Consider the following 26,534-nt stretch of genomic DNA (forward strand, 5'->3'; position numbering starts at 1 on the left):
ATCGACATCGCTTTCCTTTAGTTGTGGTAGCTTGAACCCTTGTTTTGTGTAACAGACACTTAAACGGAGTAACTGGCAGCGACGATTTTCAACCTAAACTCACCTGTAGCTCTCAACAATAACCACCTTTGATTCGGTTTCCTTCTTTCTCCCACTCACTATCTCCCTCTTCAACGAGTAAGATCCGATCAAGAACGAAATAAAGAAGCTTGACGATAAGACTTCGGAAAGGAACTTGGAACACGAGAAAGCAAAAACAAGTTTGCACAGTCTCGATTAGCGAGCGTAATACTATGCGTTAAATGTGTTAACAAGTTGCGCCATCGGGGCTAGTATGGACACATTCTTTTCTCTGTCTCTCTCTCTCCTTCGGAGATCAATGGTTCCAAGTTTTCTCGCACATTGTCCTATTTTTAGAGAATCCATAGTTTTCTCAGTTGCAGGGTCAAAAGGGCCAAAAACCTACGAAGTTGTACAATATCGTCGACGTCTTGGGCGCCACCGAAAGGATGCCGCATCCGGCCCTTGATACGTTGCTTCAGCATTTCTTCCCGGGGTCACGCTACACGCACTGCTGCGCACAATGCCCGAGCGCCTTTCCGGCACAAAGAAAGCAGCCTATTGTGAATCCCAGTCTTTATCGTGTGGGCAAGCAGTTGATAGTCTGATCTAAATACAAAATAACTTACGAAAACAGCGCCAGAAAGCCGCGTACAGTATCCCAGAATGTGCCGTAGAAGTTAGCGGGAATCCTTGCAACTAAACCTATCACCAACGATATCGCGTGTCTTCATAGGAGATTAACCCTTTCAACTATGCGTCATTACAGGAGGTACGCAAACTGCGTAAATGCGGCGTTGCGTCAATTGTTTGCAGCGTTCCCTCGGTGCATTTCGCGAATCGACTAATTGTCGGTAATGTCTCGTACGGCTTATTAGCGTCGTCCTACAGTTCTCGATGTTCAGAACGACATGCACAGTCATTATGTTCTCTGCGTAGCGACTGGGGTGGGATATGATCTCGCGTGTCATGATACGTGGCATAGGACAGGACCGACTCATTTCGCTCCGAAACTTTCTCGAAGCAGATGAGCACTGGGGGTCAGCTACGCAAACCTCTGAGCCCCACAGCGCCGGAGCGAGAGTAAAGGAACATCTACCGAACAGAGAGGGAAGGGCCGCCAGTGAAACCAATCCATCAGGAAATATTGGAGAGCGTAAGTACCACTGATTGTTCCATCCACTCTTGTACACACCTTCCATAAGTACAAACAGCAGTCGCTGCAAACTTATCTAGTGCCACCAGTGGCTATGCGCATTATCTTTACTAGGACAATTCTCTGTTTGCATGACGTCTTTTGTGCGCCAAGAACAACGGTTGTCATCATGATCAAATGTCCTCCATAATCCCGCCTTGCAGAGTATTAGATTGGGAGGATAAGAGTACCTCCTACAGCCCGAACAGTGCTCTCGCGGAGATTCGCAAGAGCACTCTTCAGGGAGGAGTGGGAGGGGGGGGGGGGGGGGGGTCGTAGTCTTTATTTCGGAGTTATGACACCGCGGGGAAGAAAATAAATTGCACTTCCTGTAACGTTGACGAAGGACCACAGACTGTCATGGCAGCTGCTTTCCTATCTGGATACGCAGTTCCTTCACTTCGTTTTGTTGTGGTTGCATTGGTCAAACGCTGGTCTATGTAGGGCCTCTTGACCTCAGACGGTATATATAGTATGTCTTTAGCCAACACTCGACACAAACTGCGACCACCGTTATTGCTGTTGAAGTGACGGCAGCAGAAGTGACGTCTACTTGTTTCTCTTCCACGCCAAAAGGAACATTCTAGACGAGCACTTCTTTTAATTTCGCGCAGGTTATCTTGTATAACTGTACAGTGCGGAGAAACTAAAAGGGCGCTGGCCTGATTCATATATGTGTTGCACTTGTAGCTTCAAAAACAATAGAGATAGTTTTAGAATAAAGATGGCCGACGTTTTTGGTCACGAAATAGCGTCACCAGTGCGAATACGTGAGACGAAAACGGCGTTTAGAATTTGCATCAGGCACGCTATGATATATATATATCATAAGAAGCGATATAGTTTGGTAGGTCACGCGCAAGTTGCGCCAGTTGATGAGCGATGCTTTTGCGCGAGTTCGTGACAAGTCATGTTTTGTTTGACACTAGTGCTTTTCTTTCGAGGCACGTTTGGTAAGTTGCATTCATTATTATTCATTTCTCTGAGGATACCTTGGAACAACTTTGAGTTTTAGGAACGTTCTGTTAGGCAGAGAGCAGTGTTGGTCTCTTCTGATTGTGGTAGAGGCAGATAAATTATCGAGCTAATTTGATGTTTGCTTTCAGGAAAACTTGATAGCTGAATGCTCGAGAAAGGATAACGTCAGTGGTTTTTTACGCAGAGATATGCAGATAGTTAGCGTGAGTTTCCGTTAAACTAAGACTATCTTTTCGGATTTCGCGAGTTCTGAAAATAACGCTGTATCAGGTTAGATACTGGTTATTCTGTAGTCTACTTCAGCTGAATTTAGAAATCGCCGGATGGTTACTCCCGCATGCACGTAGAGAGTACCGCGCCTTAGAAACGGGCTGTGCGGATCGCTTTTAATAATGGTATACTCTACAGATTTATTTTCTCTTCGAAGTATTTGAGTTTCATTTAGTGCGTGGAAGTACTTATAAATAAGCGCGCATCTTCTTGTGGTCTTGAACGCGTAATGGTTCTTTAATGCGTGAGTCGCACGCAAGAGTTGTTACCGCAAAATGAAAGCGAGTCTAACAGTACATCCGTGAAATCCGTGATGTCAACGAGGCTCTCAGTGGCACCATTACGTGTGTTAATAACGGATTAGAGTACCAACATCTGACATTTCAATTCTCAATGATTTAGGGTCATTGTGCAGTTAAGTTGGAAGATTTTGGTGTTGTATGCATAGACGTGTAGTGTTACGTTCCATTTTTTTTTTTCCAGTCCACTACATTTTCAGGCATGGAGTGGCACCTGAACCGGCAAAAAAAAAGAAGAAAAATATCGCCGTGAGCTAGTGGGGGTATACTAGTCAGGGTGCAGCCAAATTAGGAAGGCCCACTAAGCTTCAACAAAGCCACTCCCTAATCAGAACAGGAATTGGCCTCCCTGGTGCAGTATTCGGCCACTACCTCCTTCATAACTCTACAATTTACCCATGGCCCTCAGTCCCCAGCGGCTGCGGAGCACCTGACCAAGGTAGCGGTCAGACCTGCGACGTGGCAGAGGGTACTAAGAATCTCTGGGTCCGGACAGGCCGCCACTGGAAACTAAACCTGGCAACGTTCAACACTCGCACCCTATCGAGTGAGGCCAGTTTAGCATGGCTATTTGAAGAATTATCAGGTATTGCCTGGGATATTATTGGCCTTAGTGAGGTTACAAGAACTGGTGAGGCTTATACAATGCTGGCTAACGGCCACGTCCTCTGCTACAGAGGTCTTTCAGATAAGAGAGAATTCGGGGTACGATTTCTAGTCCATAAAGACATAGCGGTCAGCATTGATGAATTCTACAGCATTAATGAGAAGGTAGCAGTCGTCGTAATAAAGCTTAATAGGAGGTATAGAATGAAGGTAGGACAAGCCTATGCCCCAACCTCCAGTCACGATGACGAAGAAATAGAACAGTTTTATGAAGATGTTGAATTAAGCAATCAGGAAGGTATACTGTAGTAATGGGTACTTCAATGCAAAAGTGGGGGAAAAGCAGGCTGGTCAGCAAGCAAATGGCAACTACGGCAACAATTCTAGAAACACTAGAGGAGAGATGTTGGTAGAATTCGCGGAAAGGAATAAGCTCCGAATAATGAATACCTTCTTCAGGAAGCGCAACAACAGGAAGTGGACCTGGAAAAGCCCTAATTCAGAAACAAGGAATGAAATAGATTTCATACTCTCTGCCGATCCCAGCATAGTGCAGTATGTAGAAGTGCTAGGTAGGATAAAGTGCAGTGACCATAGGTTTGTGAGGTCTAGGATTTCTCTCAATTTGAAGAGAAAAAGAATAAAATTAGTCAAGAAGAAACAGGCTAACCTAGACGCAGTAGGGGTAAAATCAGACCAATTCAGGCTGGTGATCGCAAACAAATATGCAGCTTTAGAACAGGAAGATGAAGACAACATAGAGGTAATGAATGAAACAGTAACTAGGCTGATCTCAGAAGCAGCAATTGAAGTGGGAGGTAAGACACTAAGACAACCAACCAGTAAGTAGGTAAGCTCTCCCAAGTAGCAAAGTACCTATTAAAAAAAACGGCAAAACATGAAAGTGTCGAACTCGAGAGATCACATAGAATTCGCTGAACTGTCGAAACTGATCAACAAGGAGAAAGTGAGGGATATCCGAAATTATAACGGGGAAAAGATTGAGGAAGCAGTAAAATATGGACGCAGCATGAAATCAGTCTAAAGAACACTTGAAATAGGACAAGGCAAAATGTATGCGCTGAAAGATAAGCAGGGTAATATCATCAGCAATTTCGATGACATAGTAGAAGCAGCGGAAGAATTCTATACTGCCAAGGGCAGCCAAGCTACTTTCATTCGAAGTAGTGATGAACAGGTTACAGAGGCTCCTTCTATAACTAGCACTGAAGTTAGAAGGGCCTTGAAAGACATGACCAGGGGAAAAGCTGCTGGAGAAGATGGAATAACAGTAGATTTAATCAAAGATGAAGGAGATATTATGCTTGAAAAGCTTGCGGCCCTTTATACGCAATGCCTCACAACTTCATGTGTAGCAGAGAGCTGGAAGAACGCCAACATTATACTAATCCATAAGAAGGGAGACGTTAAAGAACTGAAGAATTATAGACCCATTAGCTTGCTTTCAGTATTGTATAAAATATTCACCAAGATAATTTCCAATAGAATCAGGTCAACACTTGACTTCAGCCAACCAAGAGAACAGGCTGGCTTCAGGAAGGGATATTCTACGATGGATCATATCCATGTCATAAATCAGGTAATCGAGAAATCTGCGGAGTACAATCAACCTCTCTACATGCCTTTCATAGATTATGAAAAGGCATTTGATTCAGTAGAGATACCAGCAGTCATAGAGGCATTGCGTAATCAAGGAGTACAGGAGGCATACGTGAATATCTTGGCAAATACCTACAAGGATTGCACAGCAACCTTAGTTCTCGACAAGAAAAGTAGAAAGATACCTATCAAGAAAGCGGTCAGGCAAGGAAACACAATCTCCGCAATGCTATTAACTGCATGCTTAGAAGAAGTATTCAAGCTCTTAGACTGGGAAGGCTTAGGAGTGAGGATCAACGGCGAATATCTCAACAACCTTCGGTTTGCAGATAACATTGTCCTATTCAGCAACAATGGGGACCAATTACAGCTAATGATTGAGGACCTTAACCGAGAAAGTGTAAGAGTGGGGTTGAAGATGAATATGCAGAAGACGAAGATAATGTTCAATAACCTGGCAAGGGAACAAGAATTCAGGATCGCCAGTCAGCCTCTAGAGTTTGTAAAGGAGTACGTTTACCTAGGTCAATTACTCACAGGGGACCCTTATCATGAGAAAGAAATTTAGAGAAGAATAAAATTTGGTTGGAGTGCATACGGTAGGCATTGCCAAATCCTGACTGGGAGCTTACCAATGTCGTTGAAAAGAAAAGTGTACAATCATTGCATTCTACCGGTACTAACATATAGGGTAGAAACTTGGAAGTTGACAAAGAAGCTTGAGAACAAGTTAAGGACCGCACAAGGAGCGATGGAACGAAAAATGTTAGGCCTAACGTTAAGATACAAGAAGAGAGTGGTGTGGATCAGAGAACAAACGGGGATAACCGAAATTCTAGTTGACATTAAACGGAAAAAATGGAGCCGGGCAGGCCATGTAATGCGTAGGATGGATAACAGGTGGACCATTAGAGTTACAGAATGGATACCAAGAGAAGGTAAGCGCAGTCGAGGTTGGCAGAAAAATTGGTGAGGTGATGAAGTTAGGAAATTTGCAGGCGCAAGCTGGAATCAGCTAGCGCAAGACAGGGGTAATTGGAGATCAGAGTTAGAGGCGTTCATACTGCAGTGGACATAAATATAGGCTGGTGATGATGATCATAATAAGCCAAAGACGCCAATGACAACATAGGGGAAATTACATGTACTTACTAATTGAATTAAAGAAATTATAAATTAATGGAAATGAAATTGGATGAACAAAACAAGTTGCCGCAGGTGAGGAACGATCCCACGTCTTCGCATTACGCGTGCGATGCTCTTACCGATGGAGTATACCGCGGCGCCGTTTTCCCATCCACTGTCTGGGGTTTTTATGCTGCACTACTAGAACTAACTCTGGGAATGTTAGCCAGCGCTACCACTCAGAAACCTTGGCGGCCATGTGGAACATCCTGTCTGCCGCAGGAGTCACGAGTACGTGATCCTTTTGGGTGAAAGCAACTAGGTCAATAAACCCACACATGCTACCTGGAGGCATCAATATTGCCGGATTCGACACCCTCGTTGTTTAATGAACGGGAAGAGAAGGAACCGAGGGGCCCGATTAAAAACCGGGCCCCTCGGTTCCCTTTGTTCTCGTTGTTATATATATATATATATATATATATATATATATATATAAGCGCGCCGCCTCAAACTTGGCCCACAAGCTTTGAGTGAATAGTCATGACGGCACCTATGAAAGCGGCGGCCATCGCCTCAGACCAAATCTGAGTCCGTTATCACAAACATTTCGGTTCGTAAGCGCTATGTGCCTTTGTTCGTCCACGTTCGCTAATAATATGGCCAGCAGCAGGATTGCCTAGCATTTTTTAAGAACAATTCTAGCGTAAGAGGTCTTTGTGTATATGGGCTCTGATCTGTTTTCTCTGTAACTAGTGACGGTCGTAAGAAACAAATGCTGATGTAGGCTATCACCTTTTCTTGTCTCACGCAGATCATAAAGATTCAGCAATAAATTGCACCTGTTTTCTGATCGGTTGGCGATTGAGAACTCGTATAGACCTAAAGCTGGATGTTTACGACTGCGGAACCGAACTTGGATTGCCTTGGCTGATGGCGGTTAATAAGATACCCACTCATAATCAACATAATAAATTGTCCGCCGATAATGTATTAACACTCAGAATTTTTATTGGGAACCTAAGAACGTATACCGAACTGCAATGCCAGGTCATATCATCTTTTATTTTGTTTTTGTGGCACCGCAAGCGCAAGAAGTAAATAGGTAGTGAAAAACACTTCTGAAGCTCGTATCTCCTGTGTTACCCAAAGCCAGCGTACGCAAAGCTCTTTGGGGCCCCAAGTATTGGTTTCCTATTTTAAAACTGTCTATTATAAAACAGCGTGCAAGATATATCCTTCAGATCTTTTGGAGAAACGGTATGAAGCGCACACTTCATACTTATTGGCGACAGCCGGCCTGTATTTGCTGCCCTTTACTGGCGCACATTGCACAGAAGACACGCATTTGTCATGTTAAAAGATTTGTAACGTAGTCGTTGTCACCTTACAATGGGACAGCACTGTAGCGCGTGCTTGCCTTTCATGGTTATGACTTATATCCGCAGTTAGACGGGCTTCATGCTCGTCTTCTTACCTATGAGGTACCTAGGTGTGATGTAGCGATATCGAAGCAATTACGTCTATAAAATCAATCTAACGCAACCAAAAGAAAACCACCGAATTAGTTTATTCTTAGTAGGTGTATGCAAGGCATTAAGAGAAAGGCTAGCAATCAGGTGGGTTTGCTGTCCCTCACGTAAACACAATTGCCAAAGATAGTATCAAAGATGCGCTTCTTTTCAGTCTTACATTAACTGAACTTCCCCCAAAATGTCAAATCGCTTTGATGGGTCCGTTCGCAGGAACGCATTTAACCCGTGATGATTTTACACTGGCGTAAGCTGGCGAATAAAAGTCGCAGCTTACCCGAAAGGCGAAACATTGACAGCGATGTGAAATTATTAGACAAATGAACGAAGTAATGTTCGTAATTTTATAGGCTGCATAAATTGCAGCAAACATTCCGATTGTATCATTCGCGCACTGACAAACATGAACTATAATCTCTCTCGGTGACCGCGAACGCTCGCTGTCGCAACCTGGCGTGATGAGGAGTGCCGGCAGCGGGAAGCGCGCGTGCTTGTCCCAAAGCGAACGTTTCGTGCTCCCGCTCGTTTCATCATTTTAACTGCGCCGCGTCTCCAAAACTCAGATTACGCGATTTTGAACCATAGATGTGCGTGAATCCACCAGTCACCTCGGCTCGTCCTCGACCTAGCACCCGCAGCAGCCACGGCTGGACTACAAGAGACGCGCGCTTTGCTTCTCAAGTCCGAGGCGCACTCGATCCCGTGACTTCCAACATTAAGCGCGCGAGAACACAGCGCGCTTCAAGACACCATCCTTTTCGGCTCGCCCCCGCATGCTTTCACTCACACCCGCTGCATACGGCGAGCGGGCCGCTCATTCTCCTCGCACTTCCACTTTATTCGGGACAGTACGGCAACGCGGCGATGGCAAAAATATACATAGTGTCAGTATAATTACTATCGCAATAAAACGTCGTCAACAACAGCACCAGGTAGTCCACAGCCGCTATACAGGGCGTCCCAGCTATCACGCAGTACGATTTAAAAAAAGAAAAGAGGAACGGCGTTACGCGAAGCAAACCTTGTGCGTATTGTTTCCAGTACAGTGGAGTAGCCGCCGGTAATTTTTTCGTTACTGAGATTTTTTTCATTAATTGTAAATAATTATCTAACTTGAGAAGTACTGTCCTAATTATCAAAGTGTCAATAAGAAAGTTGTAGCGCAACATGAAAAACTCCCGATACGGCTTTCTGTTGCTCAATACGTGCTACATAGAAGTGTTTTTCCGAGCATCAAAGAAGCCCGCGAATACACGCAAAGTGCCTCGAGCGGTCAGTCGTGCGGCAATTCTGCGTGTATTCGCGGGCTTCTTTCACACTCGGAAAAACACATTTATGTAGCACGTATTGAGAACCAGAAAGCTGTATCGGGAGTTTATCATGTTGCTCTACAACTTTACCATTGACACTTTGATAATTAGGACAGTACTTCTAGAGTTAAATAATTAATTACAATTAGCTAATTAAATCTCAGTAACGAAAAAATTACTGGCGGCTACTACACTGTACTGGAAACAATACGCACTATATAGGTTTGCCTCGCGTAACGTCGTTCCTATTTTTTTAATAGTACTGCGTGATAGCTGGGACACCCTGTATATAGCCGCATTCAGTAAACTATAAAGGCTGAAGCTGCTTTTACTCAATAGGATTGCGAACAAACCAACTGTCTACAAAAGTTGCGCTGCGGGCGCACGCACGTACAGAGGCAGAGCATGGTGCTCGTGCCATATAAAGGCAATGAAATAGCAGTCATGTATGTTGCGGACTCGTCTGTGGTGCACAATAACAAGCCGACTTTCTTCAGCCCACGGGATGCATGGAGTGCAATAGACCTCGTGCTATACATTCAACAGACCTTTTTTTATCATCGACGACAGCCCCAAACAGAATGGATGGCGGTCATTTCCCGATCTTCCCGAATATCAGCGGCTTTCACACCAACGGTCGACGATTCTGCAATGTAACGTGCTGGGACACTTACAGGGAAGCGTTGGGTGAATCAGCTGGTGATCTGTTCGTTGACATGTTGCTACTACTCCTGATCTGAAACTAAAAAGCATTAGCACTGCGCGCAGGAAAGGCAGAGTGGAAGCTAATGAGAAAAAAAAATCGTCGTATCTTCCATTCTGTGAAGAAGGTTACCCAGCGAAGCTGAAACGTGCGGCCCCGGTGTTTATTACTGGGTTAATCCCCAGGGTTCATTAACGTATTTCTTAATTATGAGGTTACACCACACACGTTCGGCTGCGACGGAGAGAACGACGTCACTGACCGAATGCCCGCTGTCAGTCTGCCATTGTCGCTTGCGTTCGATGTCTCGAGTTCGCTCGGCGGCGTGGATAGCAGCATTCGCTTGCGATTCTTCAAAATTAAATTGCTTCAAAATTAAGTCTGTCCGTTACGTAAGACAATAAATGGCTCATACCCCCTTAAGCAATGGCTCACACGAAAAGAAGGAACGAAAGGCAGGAAGGTGCCGCCACACACACACACACACACACACACACACACACACACACACACAAAATAAAAGCCAGTGGGCTGCATTCTTTGAAAGTTTAGCAGTGTTTACCGCGATGACAAGGATATGGGGAGTGATCAACAACTTCGCCTGGAAAGTTCTCCAGTACAGGCCATTCGAAGGACTTGCTGTAAAGAAGGAAACACTTTACAAGCCTTTGCAGGAGACTTCCCAGACATATACTCACTTGGCAGGTCATTAGGAGGAATAGCGAACCTCCTTTAAACTTAGTTACACTCTACAATTCACCTTTCGAGAGTTGGATCTGGCACTTAGCAACCTAAGACGGCACTGTGTTGTGGGTCCTGTTTGGACCAGCAATCAGATGTTGATAAATATGCCCTACAAGCGAAGATGTGTTCTTCTAGACATATTTAATGACGTCTGCAGCACGGAAAAGATCGCATAATTGTGGAAGACAGCATGGGTAGTGCCAGGGCTAACCTCTGAAAAGAACCCTGTGAACCTGGCCTCGTATCAGCCAGTGTCACCAACATCGTGTGTATTGAAGTAGAGGGAAATACTGGTATGAATAATAATAACTGACAAGTTGAAAAAGAAAGAGAAAACTACAGTTGTGTTTGACTGAATTTCATCAGCAGTTGAGCGCTCAGGACAGTGTCTGGGACTTACTGAGTTATGTCCAGCCCTACTGAGTTAATTGCGTTTCGATACTTGCCATCCTCATGGACGTTGCCAAAGCATGTGAATGTGTGCTTAAGCCATGCATCATCAACGGGCTCCAAGCCATAGGCGAATCGGAAAACCTTTTTTTTTTATTTACATGATGTAATAGGAGAAGTTGGTGCCTTTAAGTGGCACCAGCTACTTTTCATCACTTGGTAAAGAAAGACATTTTCACAAAATTTCTTACATAATGGACACAAAAATATCAGAAAAAACAGTGTGTCAGCATTATCGCAATGTTGTGTACGTGAGTCCAGAAGAACGTGTATACAGTCGTATATGTAAACACAAGTGCTTCGAATTGTCCAACAACACATAAACTTCACAGTTTCACATACGGGTGTACAGACCGTAAATATACTCATACATAACATAGTACATAAACATTTGACAGCCTAACAAGCTGAGACCTACATCATGCATGTATCTTTCAGTGGACATTGAAATTTAATATAGTCTAAAGATACTGGTGTTTTTTAAGAAAACATTTAAAGCGACAAGCGCATTTCTCTGAAGCTCCACTGTTGTCAATGGGCCATACATTATTTTAGGGTAAATAGTCGTCGATCGAATAGCATTAAATCTGCCCTCAAATTTCGCTTTGCAGTTTTGTGCCTTGAGCACTCGAAAAGGAGGTGGTGCACGTCTTCATCTGGCTGGCCACAAGAGCACCGCGGACTAGGGGCACGCTTAATTCTGCACAAAGAATACTGCGTATACATGCTGTGCCAAATCGCAGGCGGTGCAGTAATGTCTTACATTTTCTGTTATCTGTTATCATTTTCTGTTAAAAGTTTTGGCGGAAATTACAATTTTATAAATGGGTCTACAGAGAATAACTCAGAACTCTCAGGCTGCTGTTCGAACAGAGTATTTTTGCTGAGACGACCGGATAACTGTCTCAGGTGCAAGTGGGCTTCACTGCGTGAAAGAGGAATCTAATTTTTCTTCGTTATTGTGCGCTCCATTGGCAGCTGCACCCCCTGCAGCGTTTCCAGGAATTATTGCAGTCACTTGGTATTCACTGAAACGCTATAACGTGATTCCTCGCACTGGCTTTTGTGAGCTTTTTCAGAGTTTCGTACAATAAACAAGCATTCAACGAATTATGTCTGTGTTTTTAGTGATGCAAGTGTAGCTTGAGAATCACTAAATATTACTCATTTTTACGCATTCTCTACTGATGCTACGAAGCGCAACGCCGATAGTTATAGCAAAGGGTTCGGTGAAGGTGGAAAATGTTACTCGGGAAAATTTAAATGTCTGCTGTAATATGAAATGGGGCATGACGAATGCTGATGCCGAAGAAATATAAGGGCACGATCCGTCTGTATAAACGTGGATATACTAGCGATATAAAGTGTGAATATGGTTATAATTCTAGTTTACGCGCGCTTATCGTGAACGTGTCTCTCTTAGCTATTCCCTCAACCGTTAGTTAAATTTTGGGTGTTGTCAGCATCCAAGGAGGATAAGTAATATCCGCTTATAATCTTTTGCGTTTACGTTCCTGAACAACCTTGTGAATTTTGCTTATGTCCATTTCCCTTTAGACCTGGTTTAGTGAATGTTGCGGTAAAATTTCAACCGTACAAATAAATATAAAGGGCGGATGACGAGCTTCAGCGACAACTAGGGGACTCGAGGTTGCTTGAGGGACACCGAAACACACTGTAAGTCCTCTTGCCAGTAAACGTTGAAGATGCTCTTCAGAAGTTTGTGACGAGCAAAAAAAAAAATCATGAGCCATTCCATTCTGTGAAGATGGATGGCCAGTGAAGCTGGTTAGCACGTAAGCGCGTTGATCCTCGGGAGTCCGGACTATACGAGGCCTCCCCATTACGACGACAGAAGAGAAGTAAAATTCAACATCGAGAACGGCAACTTGTCTTTCTGGTTTTATATACACATTCGCGTGTACGACGGGAGCGCCGTCCTGGGAGCAGGAGGAAACTAGACACGCGTGACGTTTCGACGGCACCGCCATCACGGAAGAGCGGAAGGAAAGGAAACTAGATAAGCAAGCGCTTGGAACTCCGACAAAGAGAGGGCGGTGCGAACGCGGACATGGCCGACGCGGGTCGCACAGCGGGAAATCTTTGAGAAACCGTTATTATCTACCTGGGAGTCTACTGACCTAGAAAATAGTGTCTATTTATAACTAATTTACTCAAAATGCATATCCGAGGGACGCCGACGAGCCAGCTGTGGAAGAAGAGAACGACAAACGCGCGAGCAGTGGCACGAGCTCGTTCGCGCGGGACCTGAGTATTTGTTGACGCAGAAGCAAAATGCACGGAACCCTAGCCAGAAACAGTTTCCTTGAAAAAATTAGGTGAAGAATAAGCAATTTCTTGCTTTATGAGTGCATTATGTACTTGCATTAGTGAAGCGAGTATTACGGCCCATCTTTCCTTTCTATGTTTGTCTCGTACTTTCTAAAGAGTAGGCAGGCGTTGTGCCCCTTCTGGTGGCAGTTGCCAGCCTTGCTCCTCGCTTTTTCTTTCCTGTATATAAGTTTACAAATCAAATAAATAAATACGGCCCATGTCGTGCCGGCTAGTCGGCGAAGTACGTTTATACCAGTGCTGACTTGTTTTTCAATTACGCTGATGTGTGAAGCCCATGACAGTCGTCGGTCGAGAATTGCACTTAAATTGTATGTTCTTATGCACAATAGTACAACGCCGCTATCAAGACCCTGTCATGTAGTAGGAAAGCACTCTCGTGTGTTCACACCACCATTGCAGTCGACTGTCCAGCATCTTCTCCATTAACTTACAAAGACAGCTTGTGAGGCTTACGGGTTGGAAGGAGTCAATATATAGAGGGGACTTTCCAGGTTGAAGGTTTGCAATAGCATAAGCGACATTCCATGAATCCGGTGCAAGCTTTCTACCTGTTGGTACGAAGTTTCTTAACATCATATACGTAACGCCATCTGAGCCGACAGCTATCTTTTGACGGCATAATGCAAGATTCCATTTCAGCTCGTCTTAAGTGAACCCACACCATCAAGTTAAGGATGCTGTGATGAAAAGCATGCTCGAACTTTCTGTTTTGCGAGTGCTGCAGAACTCGAAAACTGACGGCAAGTGATTGAAACTCTTGGTCGGGTTACGAGCCGACGGGATTCGTGAAAAACAGCTGCTTCTGATGCGCTGTGAGCTATATAGCAAGCGCTCGGAAAGGGTGAGTCTGCGTAACTGGGCCACTTGATGGGCGGATAATGAACCATATTCGTGGAACTGGTGTGAAAGGAGACTATGTTGCTCAATATACACCTCCATCGTCTCCTACCTCATTTTCGCATGTGCCTGCGCTAGGTTGAATGAGCTTCTTGTGAATTCTTGTTCGCCTCCAGTCGTCCGCTGCTCCGGAACGCACATTCTGATCGACGGTCTTCTAATGACCCTTAGACGTTCATATTCCCCGTCAGTTGCAGCGTATTCATTTGAAGCAGGGACTTGTTTGTATGAAAATCGTGACTCAAGATACCTGTGAAACTATCGAAGTCAGTATTTTAACCTACCCTGCTTAATTGATTTTCTTTCATTTGTTCTACCCTATTTTTGGGGCACTGAGTATGTGCCACTGGGTATGAGTCCATTCTTGGTCAATCGCCCCCCCCCCCCCCCCAAAAAAAAAAGTGTATGCCACTGGGACACAAGGGGTATACAAGCCACAAATGTATTTGAATATATGTCGTACCTCTATGTGCCCACACACCCCTCATCAATACTCTTCCCTCAGGAAGCATCATACATCGCCTTCGTCTTCGTGACACAGACTGCTAACATTTACAGGTGACGAGTTCGTGCGCATGCCATCCGGAACTGCTGCTACCTCGGAAACTCAAACAAGCTTCGCGTCAGTTATTTTTTAAGCTTGCATTAGATCTGTGGGGTTTTTTTACACTGTCTCCGGGATCGAGTCCACTTTACTCAGCGAGAAACCAACTGAGCAGCCCCGCCAAACCCCGCCCGGTGAGATAGAAAAAAAAAACAAAAAAAGTTTCGCTTTCTTAAAGGGACACTAAAGAGAAAATGGAAGTTGAGCTTAAATGGTAGATTATCCTTTCACGATCACAGCCATACCATTCTTACTGCAAACAGATGTTTAATAAGCGAGAAAATAGCGAAAAACTGAAGGATAGGTGCTGACGCCCCTTCGAATTTCCCGCACTACACGTTCGTGACGTCGGAGATTACAAATGCAGGCCGGTCGCGATTGGTCGAGAGCGATTTATCGCTGTTAATGAAACGCAAAATGAAATACACCTTAAGCGTACATAAACAGCATTTGCCAACTTTTTAAACCGTTTCAAGCGAGGAAGTACAAGTTTAGCACAAAATTAAATAAATAAGAAAAAATGGCATGGCGATACGCCCGGTCGTGATAGTTTCGTAGTTTCGTTTTTGGTCAATGCATCGTCGCGCGCGCCTGTTCCGCTCTACGGTGTTTGGTTGCGTGTTGCGTGGCTCGAAAAACGTTGACTTCGCGGGAAACAGTCAGAAAATGCCTCGTGTGTGTAGTGTTGAGGGCTGTATAAATGGCCCAAGGCGCTTGCTCAGGGGCAGCGGCAGTGTTGACTCGATTGTGTCCTTTCATGTGGTGTCGCGCGGTGAGCCCCGGCTCCCCGGCGTTCGCAATGGCTCAGTGCTCTGCCGATGATAAAACGGCAAAAGAGCCAGAGAAACCGATGGTGTGCTCTCTGCATATCTCGCCCTCGGATTATGTGTATATTCCTGCCCTCGGAAAGTATCTTGGCGTGCCCCAGAAGCCAGTCTTTTCTCGAGCAGCTGTTCCCTCAATGCGGTCTTCATCAAACACCCTGCCGGTGCCCCTGCAGCAGCAACCTGGCGGCTCGGTGAGTGCAGAATGGCATTAAATAAAGCCATGAAATAACCACACCGAGTACGTGCGCAACGTTCTACGCTTGTTTGGTCGGGAACATCGTCGCCTGGCGGATCGGACGCTTCGCCTTCGTCGACGAAAACGAAGCTGGGCTTTCCGCCGGCGCGGCCGGCGGCTCACCGCCATCGCACGCGGAAACACCGACCGCTCGAGCACGGAGGATCATTTCGCGCTCCGTTTCACTGAATATCGCTGAAATGCAGTCCTGCTTCCCTGGCGAGCTCTTCGTTGCAAGGTTCAGCGGCAGCAACGGTATCCATCGCGGCGAACGCAAACGCAGCGACCATGCATGCAGCCATGATGCATCCAGCGCCTCGGTCGTTTACGCAAGCGGTGACGTATCATGGCGCATTCTGATTCGCTGAGAGTAATGAAATCTGTGACGACACTGCTTCAGCGCCAAATCTGGGGGGAGAGAAATTGAGGAAGAGATATTTGGTCCTTGTTTACGAATTTCTCCGCTAATAACTCATGTTTTTGCACCCAACAAAAACTGCATGCATTCCTGAAGGTCCCTCTTTTATTCCAGCTGAACTTCCAGTTTCTCTTTAGTGTCCCTTTAAGATAAGGATGTGCCTGAAGGCGGATATTTGTTGTAGTAAGCATATTTCGGCACTCTTTGTTGTTTCATTGCGTCATTTGGTAGCGAACAGAGCAGGTCACCGGCATGTCTTAGAGCCCAGTACAGATGGATAAGCCATTCGTCTACCGTGAGACCTATCGGTCGTCTACAAGGCGAGAAACATATGTTGCAGTTTCAAGGTCATAGTGGTGACGCTAGTACGCGATCTCGCTCTGTTACGTCCCTGCTCGTTCCACGTTCTCAGCGGTTCACTGCGTACAGCATTTGGGAGAGCAACACTTCTATGTTACAGTCAAGAACACGGATTCCATGGCTGTAATCGTCGACGCTGGCTGCCTGGTCATAGGTGGCGAGCGTGTCGCAGTCGTCCTCTTTGGTCTACAGGTAACCAACGTCGCCTGCCTGTTCAGGCCGTACTTCGTCGCTAACGAAGCCCTTGTCCAATCCCTCTCACAACTTGGCAAGATTATTTCTATCACCAGTGGGCTGATAAGCGCAAGGCGAGGTGTCCTTACGGAAACCCGCTTTAACCGCTTGAAAATGAACACAACGAAGGTTGTGCCCAACTATCTGCGCATCTCCAGCCTCCGCGCCACGTTTGACAATGCTGTGGCCTCCAGCGTGTGTGTCGAAGATGTGGTTCAAGCGGTCACGTGCGCGCCTAGTGCACGGCACAATTCTATGGTCGCTGCGACGTCCTCTTTTACCATTCGTCCTTAGTCCTGAGCCATTTTTTATGCTTTATTTACTTGGTTATTCACGCGTGCGAGGCCTTCCGCTCCCTGGCAGCAATGCTGTGAAAGTGACAACCTCCGCAGACGACACTACATTGTACTTCGCTCATGAGAATAGTCCATCTCACTGCCTTCGCCTCTCCGTTGAGTATGGTCTCATATTGGGCGCAGCTCTTTCCAAAATGCAGATATTTGTCCATTACCTTACCAAACTGCAGACTCAGGTCCCCTTTTTTCTATACAACTGAGCGCATACCTTCGTATATAAGCTTTTGTAATCGTTATGGCATTTCTGTCTCCATCTGGTTCGATGTGCTCGAAGATGTAAAGCAGAATATTCGAGATTCGCGGGACTTTGACCTTCCGCTTTTTGAGCGGAGAAACTCGCGTAGTCAATTTTTTCTGGCCGTACCTAGTATCTCTGCAACGTAGTATAACCCACATTATGCATTGCGACATCTCTCCAGTCCCTTCATTTTTCCTTTTTCTTGTCCACTTTAGCGTAAAACAGCAGAGGCGAAGGTGGAGAAAAAGGAAAGCCGCAGTTGCCGGGAAGCCTGAAAGGCATTCAGGGATCTTTGAATGATATCGCGTTCTACTCTTAAAGGCGAAGCTTAAGCGTTCTCCAAATTTTTTACGATCCTAGAGCGGCTGCATTTCTAGCTTCTGTCTGTTTAGTCGGAGGAGCACTTCTTCCTCGGTGGAAGAGGAATTCCTTCAACAATGTTCCTGCCCGTTAGTGTCTGTCTCTGAAGCGCATGTGAAACTCGCTTTTCGGCCGGCCTGGGTTCGGTAGGCCTATGCTCATGTCTCTAGAGGTTGGAATGCGCAACATTTTAGACGAGAGGCACAGATGATCTGTGTCTCTCGTCTAAAATGTTGCGCATTCCAACCTCTAGAGATATGCTATACCAACACGCCCAGTCTTCAACCTTGGCCTATGCTCATGATTCTTATTTGGCAGGACAATCATGTATATACTTAGCATGTTCATATCTATACATAATTTCAATGTTCACGTCCATTGCATATCATGGACCCACAATGTTCATCGCTGACCCATGGTGCATGTCTGGAAATTTATGTTGCATAATTTACGCATAATTTAAAATCTATGTCATACCTTCTGTTCATTTCTGACCCTGTGTATGAAGCGACTCGACTGCTATTATGCTATTCTTGTGAAGCTACAGTACATCATACACGCATCTCCGTACATAATATAGCCTGCAGTGAACTATTGCTCGAGTTAGGGAACTGGTGTGATTGGCGTTGTTAATTGTTTGTGAGTAATACATTTTTGAAACACCTACATGTCCACTCAGAGCCAGAGTAAAAATAAAGTTGTCCCAGAGCAGTAGACAAAGAATATTTTTTTTTGTAAATCACTCACATCGCACGGGCACTATGACAGTTGGTCTAAGCGAAGCTGTGGTGAGCCCGTCAAGACAAAACGACGCCTCGCAACCGTCAGCCAAGGCGGCGGAGAAATACGGCATAGCACCACGATTAACCATAGCGCTTAAACCTTCGGAGATCCAACAAAGCTCTCGCGCGAGAGCACGTGCTTCTCAAAAGGCTGGTTGGCGTTTGCATAGGAGACAAGTCCGTGTGTAAGGCCGCATAGTCTTCCGACCACGAGAACGGGAGAGAGCCAACGAAAGCTGTTCGCTTTACTAAAGGAATAATGCGCTTGAAGGCGCATATTTGCGGCGGTCAGAACATTTAGGTAACGCTTGTTGTTTCATTGCGTAGTTCCGTAGAGAACAGAGCATGCCACAGGCACATCTATAGAGTACAGATGGCTGCACAGATATAGCGCGTCGGCTTATGCGTATAGACATATTATGCGTATAGACATACATATAAGCCGACTCCTAATATATGCGGTGTCTTGTGATGAACTGTACGGAAAGACAGCAGCCTCTTTATTGCTTATTATTAAGTGGACGTCGTGACTTTTGTAAAAATAAACTTGTATGTTCCTGGCAGAGATTCTTTCTGCGTTGTAAACTTACGTAACATTAATTTTGTGGCTAATATAAAAATCAATACCAAGCACCAATATATCTAGAATATCAGAAATGTACACGTTAAACAGAAGCTAAAAAAATTAAGGAAGCAAAATCTCACTTCGTCACTAACGTTCTAAGAGCTGAGAAATCTTACATTTTTAAGTGCACGAAACTTGTAAAGGTTATTTTCATTTTAGACCCTTGCTACGTTTCTGATATCTGATCCACAGAAATTTTGGAGGTGCCTTAGTCAACCTAACGATAAATTAACAAACACCGTAAATAATAATGAAACTATTACTGACTATTTGCTGACTGCTACAGTTGTTATTTTACTAACTATACGCAAAGTGAAACAAGGACAATAAAGTCAGAGAAAGCATCAGGAGAATGAACGGTTGTTTTTAATTGAACTGGGGAAATAAATAAAAAAAGAAAACAGTAAATGAAAGTGGACGAAAAGACAACTTACCGCAGGTGGGTGTAAAACCCGCGATCTTCCGCATTACGCACCCGATGTTTTACGATTAAACAATCGCGGCGCCATCCTGCATTACACTTTCTCGGGTATTGCATATGGCTATTACATCTAGCCCTGATAGAGTTAACCAGCGAGCCCCCCCCCCCCCCCCCCCCCCCCCCCGCGGCATGACGGTGGATGTGGAACATTCTTTTGACGTAGGCTTCACCTTCAGGACATCATCACATCCCGACAGTTTTTACAAGTTCAGTTCGTGCTCTTGATTTCGGAGGTCGAGATGTAAATATACAGGTGTCACAATCTTGAGTAAATGGTCGCACCATATTTGTAAATTTCAAAGTGTGAAATTTCGCACACTGTATTTTAATAAACGGAAGCTTAGAAACACACCTGTACCTATACTAAAATCTGTAGCACACCGCCCCGTGGACATTTTGTGCACTTGGCCTGCCACCGCAATTGTAGAGTCGTCGACTTTGTATAAGTGCAGAAACTTGAGAAAAACGGACGGAAGACGAGCGCTTGTGTGTGTGTGCCCCGTCTTCCGTCCGTGTTTTTCGCAAGTTTCCGCGTATAAACATGAGAAACGATCTCGAAAAGCCGAAACTCAATGCTTGCTAAGTATTGGCCCGCAGTGAGTAAATGAATACCCTAGTTATAGCCCGCACACTTTTTTTTTTTTTTTTTTTACTGGGTGCGCACCTTACACGAGGCAATCTTTGCTATTCACTGCAATCTTCGCATTTAATGCTGTGAAAGTTCCCCAATAACCTGGCAGTCAGAAAAAGAAATGCATTGCGGCGGTAAACAAGATTTTTTTTTTAAGAAAGCAAGCACAGCAGAAAATGTGTTTACAAACATTTTCTCGGTGATGTGCCCCATTACAATAAATAAAGCTTGCTTACTTGAAATTTAGCGACGGGCGAGGCCGCAGGTGCGTTTCGCGTTCACCCATGTGTCAAGTGCTGATACCGCGCCCACGGCCTTGACTCCGCGACACTGTCAGTTAGGCTGTCCTGCGCAAAATCAGCTTGGAGCTTTATTGGCTTTATACCCACACGCGAGCTTACGCCGGTACGCGTCCACTAAACGCGCACAAGAAACTTAAGGCGTTCGTGGCCGGGTGATCGCCTGTGGGCCCAAACTCCGCTTTACGCACGTGGCAGCCAATCCATCCCGTGCACGTGACCAACCGCCCGATCACCGATGTGGTCTATTGGTACAAACATTTTAAGAGCGAACTTGCCAGAACGGCTTGCCGTGCACCGGGCACACGGTGGCCGTGCCACTTCGTCGGAGTACGCGACCAAAGCTGCGAGTTGGTAGGTTTGGCGTAGAGTCTACCATTCTATAAACGAGTGCGGGATACGGTGATGATAATTTCAACGTCGACAGCAAAACTGGTGCCATCTATAGTATAGCGGCTTGCGAAAATTAACAAGCACGGGGGTAGGCGCGAGGCTTAGCGCAACCTTTTTTCCAAAATTTTCGCACTCTAAAGTGGGAATGTGGTCCTTACAAGAGGGGATACGGTAAATAAGTAAATAAATAAATAGTAGAGGCAGGTTGGCGATGCTTCCTAAGATACCTTTTTCCCCCTGATGAAGGGCTAGGGATGAAGTGTGACAAGAAGTAAATTTGCATGCAAGCCTCAGATGTTACAATAGACAAATGCGAATTATGACTGAGAGTGATTTATCTCGTTCATGGTTAAGAGGGACGCCCGCTCCATACAGTTTAAGTGGGCGACGTTATTATTATTAGTACCAAATTAGTTAAGGTTTTCTCGCTTTCGCTGACAAATTATCTTCGGAGGAGTGACGTATCGGGTCCACCATCCGGGCGCTGCTTCCACTACCACTGTTTCAGACGAAGCGCCAATTGTAGTGATCACTGGGTGAAGTACTGCTTGTCTTGAAAATTAAGAGGTGGATGTGCAGTTTTCTGTAGAGTGTGAGCCGATTCCAGCACAGAAGAAATGAGCCTTTCGTGTTCGCACCAGCCAGGGTTTCGCGGAGAACAAACTGTAGCAGAAAAACCTTTGGGTCGTATTTTTTATTCACACCTGTAGCATTCCGTTATGTTGGAGTCAGTGTGTTTCTTTCATTGCATTTTTCGTTTTATCCATTCTGTGTGCGTTTTACAATGCCTTTCTTTTTTATTATTGTGTGCGTAGCTACTGATGAAATCCTGCACAGATTTTTCCGGCGGTAACTGCCATGCAGGACCATTAACGCCAATTCGTGCGGTGCCTAGCTTGGCTACTTATGTAGCGCATGTGCCCTAATTTTCCGAAGAGAAAACTCGTAAACCCAGGAAAAGATGGCGTTGTCGGGTCGCTCCGTGCAGCGCGCGCGCCAAGTCTTGCACGCTCACATGTGACAGTGTCCGGACTCTATTGCACGTCGTATAGCGCAGCACAAATATCGGCCATGTTTTAGCAATTCAGCTACCTGCTAGAGCTTGTAGCAGATGCATTCATTTTACGCACGGCTTGCAACTCTCACAATGTGTTGTGTTATTATACTATAATCAAAATCCTCTTTGTCATGTGTGACTGTATTCTCATGTGACTAACATCTGAACTCCACTTCACATACAGGAAACCAACTATTAAATTGCCAGACAGAGGGCTACACATGTATTTCGAGGGAGGTATGCAAGAACTGGATGTTCATCCCCTTTTTATTCGGCTGCACTGGTGGAAAGGTGTGCTGCGAAAAGAGTAAGTTCGACAATTTCTTAATGACACAGCTTGAATTAAACTCTTTGTGAAACTTATCTTTTTCGACATGAAATGGTTGACCATTTCGGCAGCTGAGTAACGTTTCAATGCTACCGCCAAAGCAAAAACAGCACAAAATAAGAATTTCATACACATTAAAAAAAAAAGAACACCCTCGAGGGTAGGTTGGATGTCGAAACACCCTTTGTGCGCCCTTACCTTAACTGAAAATGTTGAAAATGTGTGCATTCATTAGAAGAATACCCTTACGCACCCTATCATTAATTTTATGGCGCTAAAAGCGTGTTTTGGGAAGAACATAGAACCTACAGAATTTCAGGGAGCTCGGGCACTTCAATTTTAAAGCTGGTAATTAGTCATACGCGTTTATACCCAAGCGGTATGTGCCAAGTCATCGTTCGAACACCTCATACAATCACAGTATGCAATGGATGTCATCCTTCTACTTCATGTACGATATATGACATCCCCGGTGGTGAAGTGCAGAGACGGAGCTGTTTCTTTTATTTCCTGTGCGGCCTTTCGCCTTTAACAAGTCTTTGGTTAAATTGTTTAAGCTCCTGCCAAGCATCAGCGAATCAGCGTGCGTCAGCTAATTGTAAATGTGCAGGCGCATGTTCTTTTTGGTGTAACATCGGTGCCAGCGCAATATTACGTGCAGTAAGTCTTCCACTCATCTATGCAGTATCTGTTCAAATAAACATTCGCAGCTACATGTGAAGCAATCTACTACCGATAAGAACAGAACTTTTATTGCGGAGGGGACAGGCCCCGGTTGTTAAGTGGGGAGACACAATTATTACGTCCTCCTCTCTCCTTACTACCTTTCAGATCTTACTGCTAGCTTAGCTACAATTGTTTCGCCCTGGTGTTGCTTTATAGATATTCTGAAGGCGCACTGACACAGATTTTCCGTCGGTGCCCACAAGGCCTCACAAATTTCACGTGCATACTGCATGGTCACAGTACCACCTGAGTAGGCCCTAGATGTCACAGCTAGTCCATAGGAGCGCCGGTATTTTTTAAATTTTTTCGCGGCGCCTTTGGGTCACCGGTGACCCAAGTTCGATGGGCGTGGTAACGAAAGAGTTAAACAAGGTCTGACATGCCAGAAAGAGTAGGGTAGTGATATAATAAAATATATCGCTGTAAAACGGAAAACGTAGTGTGTATTTCCGCAAAACGCTTATTAGGGAAAAAGGATGCAATTCCAAAAGATCACCCTTTCATATGAGTGTATTAGTTCACTGAAACACCCTTTCATACGGGTGTAAGGGGATGAGTTATAAACAAAAGAAAAAATACCCTTAAGTGTGCAAATTTTCTTCGTCTGTAGGGTTAAAATAAATGGCCGTTGGCGCATACTTCTCATGCCTGCAGAGCTTTGTGCCACATGTATATATCTGCATAGTTATCTGCACCATTGTAAGTAACACGCACGATTGAGCTCAGGAAAGTACGTGAGCAGCTTCTTTTTTTTAATGCCTTAGCATTAGTGGGAAGCCGGTCACGAGGCAAAGGTAAAAGGTAGAGAGGGCATTGGTGAGCTTCGAATAGCGTATATGTGTATGTGATACCGCGGGTGCTTTTTCTTGCTTTTCCTTTTTTTTTTTTAGCTGCACCAAATTTTTAAACTTGCCTGTGGCCCTAAGTACAATTCTAACCTTTCATCTAAATTACTCGATGAGGCGGCCACTACTTCTACGAAAAATCAAAATGCGTAAATGAATAATTACCATAATTACGCTAATTAACTTTCTGATTACTTACTTTACGGCACTAATTTCATCTACGAATTGTAGATTGCAATCTACAACTGCAAATTTTGACACACGCCAGACACCCTGTACCACATGGCATGGGAATGCGACCGAAACTCCGGCATCCCCCCCTATCCCTCGCCCCACACCGGAGCAGTGGGAGACCCAGATCACCAGCCTGAACCTGATGACCAGCTGACGCTGGTCATCAGGGTCATCAGCTTTGTCAACAGCTGGCCATCAAATTTGTCTGCTCTCATCATGTTCATCTCATACTTGAGTACCGCGAAGAGACATGACCAAAGCGCGCGCCGCACCGTGCACATGCTGTTATATTTTCTGCAATTTATTTATCGTGACAAAAAGTAATCACGGCTATTTTTTGGACCGTAGTAGCTACTTTATGAGTCGCATCTAAACACCTAGCTACATTGTGTTCTATAGGTTTTTGTTTTTGTTTTGTTTGCCTGGCGCCAACGCGTGAGGCGGCTTAAACTGAAAGGGACACTGATGCGAACGAACTAACGCCTTCTATGTTTTCTTGCACAGCCGAAGGCACCAGCTGCCTCAGAGGAGCCAAATACCCTGGAAAATGCGTGCCCATGCACAGCACGGATTACTGTATCTCAAGAATGCCCAGCAACGACTGCCCGCTTAGTCAAGTATGCTGCCGAAATAATTAAAGCCAGGGGAGCGCATCGAATCGGCCGCCATTCACCGACGAGATTAAAGGAAGGTTGCACGGCACACGCCGAGCTACACAGATATGATTGTTTTTCCTCAGTTCAAAAGCAGCGAGTGCATCGATGAACAGAAAGAAAGCGCTTAGTGCACTCATCCTTCAAGCCGTAGTACTCGCAGGCATCAAAGCGTCATTGTAGCTTATCAGATAGGTAATTATTCAGACACTCTTCTATACCACGGGCGATATTCTGACTAACTTTTGAATTGAATCGAATTGAATCGAATTGAATTGAATTTATTCTCCTTGAACAAATGCACAAGGAAGGAGTAGCCACAAAAAGCTACTGAGAGTAGTAGCTTGACGAGGTGGCTGCCCCTTTACGCAGCAGCAGCAGTTATTAAACAATTTTCATACAAATGACTGCTTTTACACATATGTACAGACAATGATTGCACAAGATAACATAAGCATTTTGCAAAAGATAAAGGAAATTAAGCTTCGATTAATGAGCAAATACAAGACAATAGATAAATAAATGCAACACAGTTCACAGAAACTGATCTCGCATTGTTTTTTGGACAACTGTGACACATCTACAAATTTGTTGGCAAGATTATTGAGCAGAGTTGGAAGAGTAAAAGCGATTGATTGTTTTGCATAGTTGTTTTGATCAGTAGGTATGTGCCAAATATTGTGGTAACGTGTAGTGTATACGGCAATATTTTCTCTTAATTCTGAAATCTCGCTGTAAAAAGAGTTGTTCTTTTTTGTGGCGGAACAGTACGTCTGGAGTAAACGATAATTATAAAAATCATGAACATTTATAACCTTAAACTGTTTAAAGAGTTGCTGCATGTGAAAATCATATGGGACGTTTGCAATTATTCGCATAAACTTCTTTTAAATTAAGAACAGTCGGTTTAGATTCGTTTTTGTTGTTGTGCCCCATACTAGGTGGGCGTAGGATAACTGAGAAAGGGCTAACGAGTTATATAGTAGTAGTTTTATACGTTGAGGAATGATATGTCTACATTTATTTAGCATACCCGCAGTCTTGCACAATTTTTTATGAGTTTCACGGATATGGTCATCCCAAGTTAAAGTACTTGAAAAATATACGCCCAGCACTTTCATGCATTCTACTATTCCAATCACATTGTGACCGAGTTTAATCAATGGCAAGTTTACAACCTTATTTTTTTGGATCTGAAGAGTATTGCTTTTGTTTTTGCGGTATTAATAAGTAAGGAATTGCGCTTTGTCCATTCTAGTAACAGCGGCATTGTTTCATCAGATATCTTTTGTATATCGTCAGATGTTTTACCGGTGATTAATAATGTAGTGTCATCAGCATAGCAAATTGATGTTACATGTGTATTTAAGGTAAAAAAGCGTAGGTCGTTAATGCAAACACAAAATAAAAGTGGCCCTAATATGCTGCCCTGAGGTACTCCCATCTTTATGCATTTAATATCTCAAGAAGATGTTCCTACTGATACGTATCGCTTACGATGCCTTAAGAAGCTAGGAGGTCATACGCGATCCCGTGTACACCGTATGACTGCAATTTATCAAGTAGTATTTCATGCTGTAATGAATCAAAGGCTTTCGATAAATCTACGTATACTGCCAGCGTTAAATTACCGTCTGAAAAGTTTTTAAAGATTATTTCCTTTTGCTTTAGCATCGCGGTTTCCGTCGAACAATGCTGACGAAA

At 44.5% G+C, this 26,534-nt stretch overlaps 1 long non-coding RNA gene across 1 annotated transcript; it reads left to right on the plus strand.

The window, feature by feature from the left end:
* Positions 1–1,061: 1,061 nt before the first annotated feature.
* LOC125942700 (uncharacterized) lies at positions 1,062–25,298 on the plus strand. Its single transcript, XR_007465307.1, has 3 exons — positions 1,062–1,216; positions 22,229–22,351; positions 24,682–25,298. It is a non-coding gene; the product is annotated as an uncharacterized LOC125942700 (long non-coding RNA).
* Positions 25,299–26,534: the final 1,236 nt, after the last annotated feature.

Source organism: Dermacentor silvarum, chromosome 1 (genome assembly GCF_013339745.2).
Source record: "Dermacentor silvarum isolate Dsil-2018 chromosome 1, BIME_Dsil_1.4, whole genome shotgun sequence".
NCBI lineage: Eukaryota > Metazoa > Arthropoda > Arachnida > Ixodida > Ixodidae > Dermacentor > Dermacentor silvarum.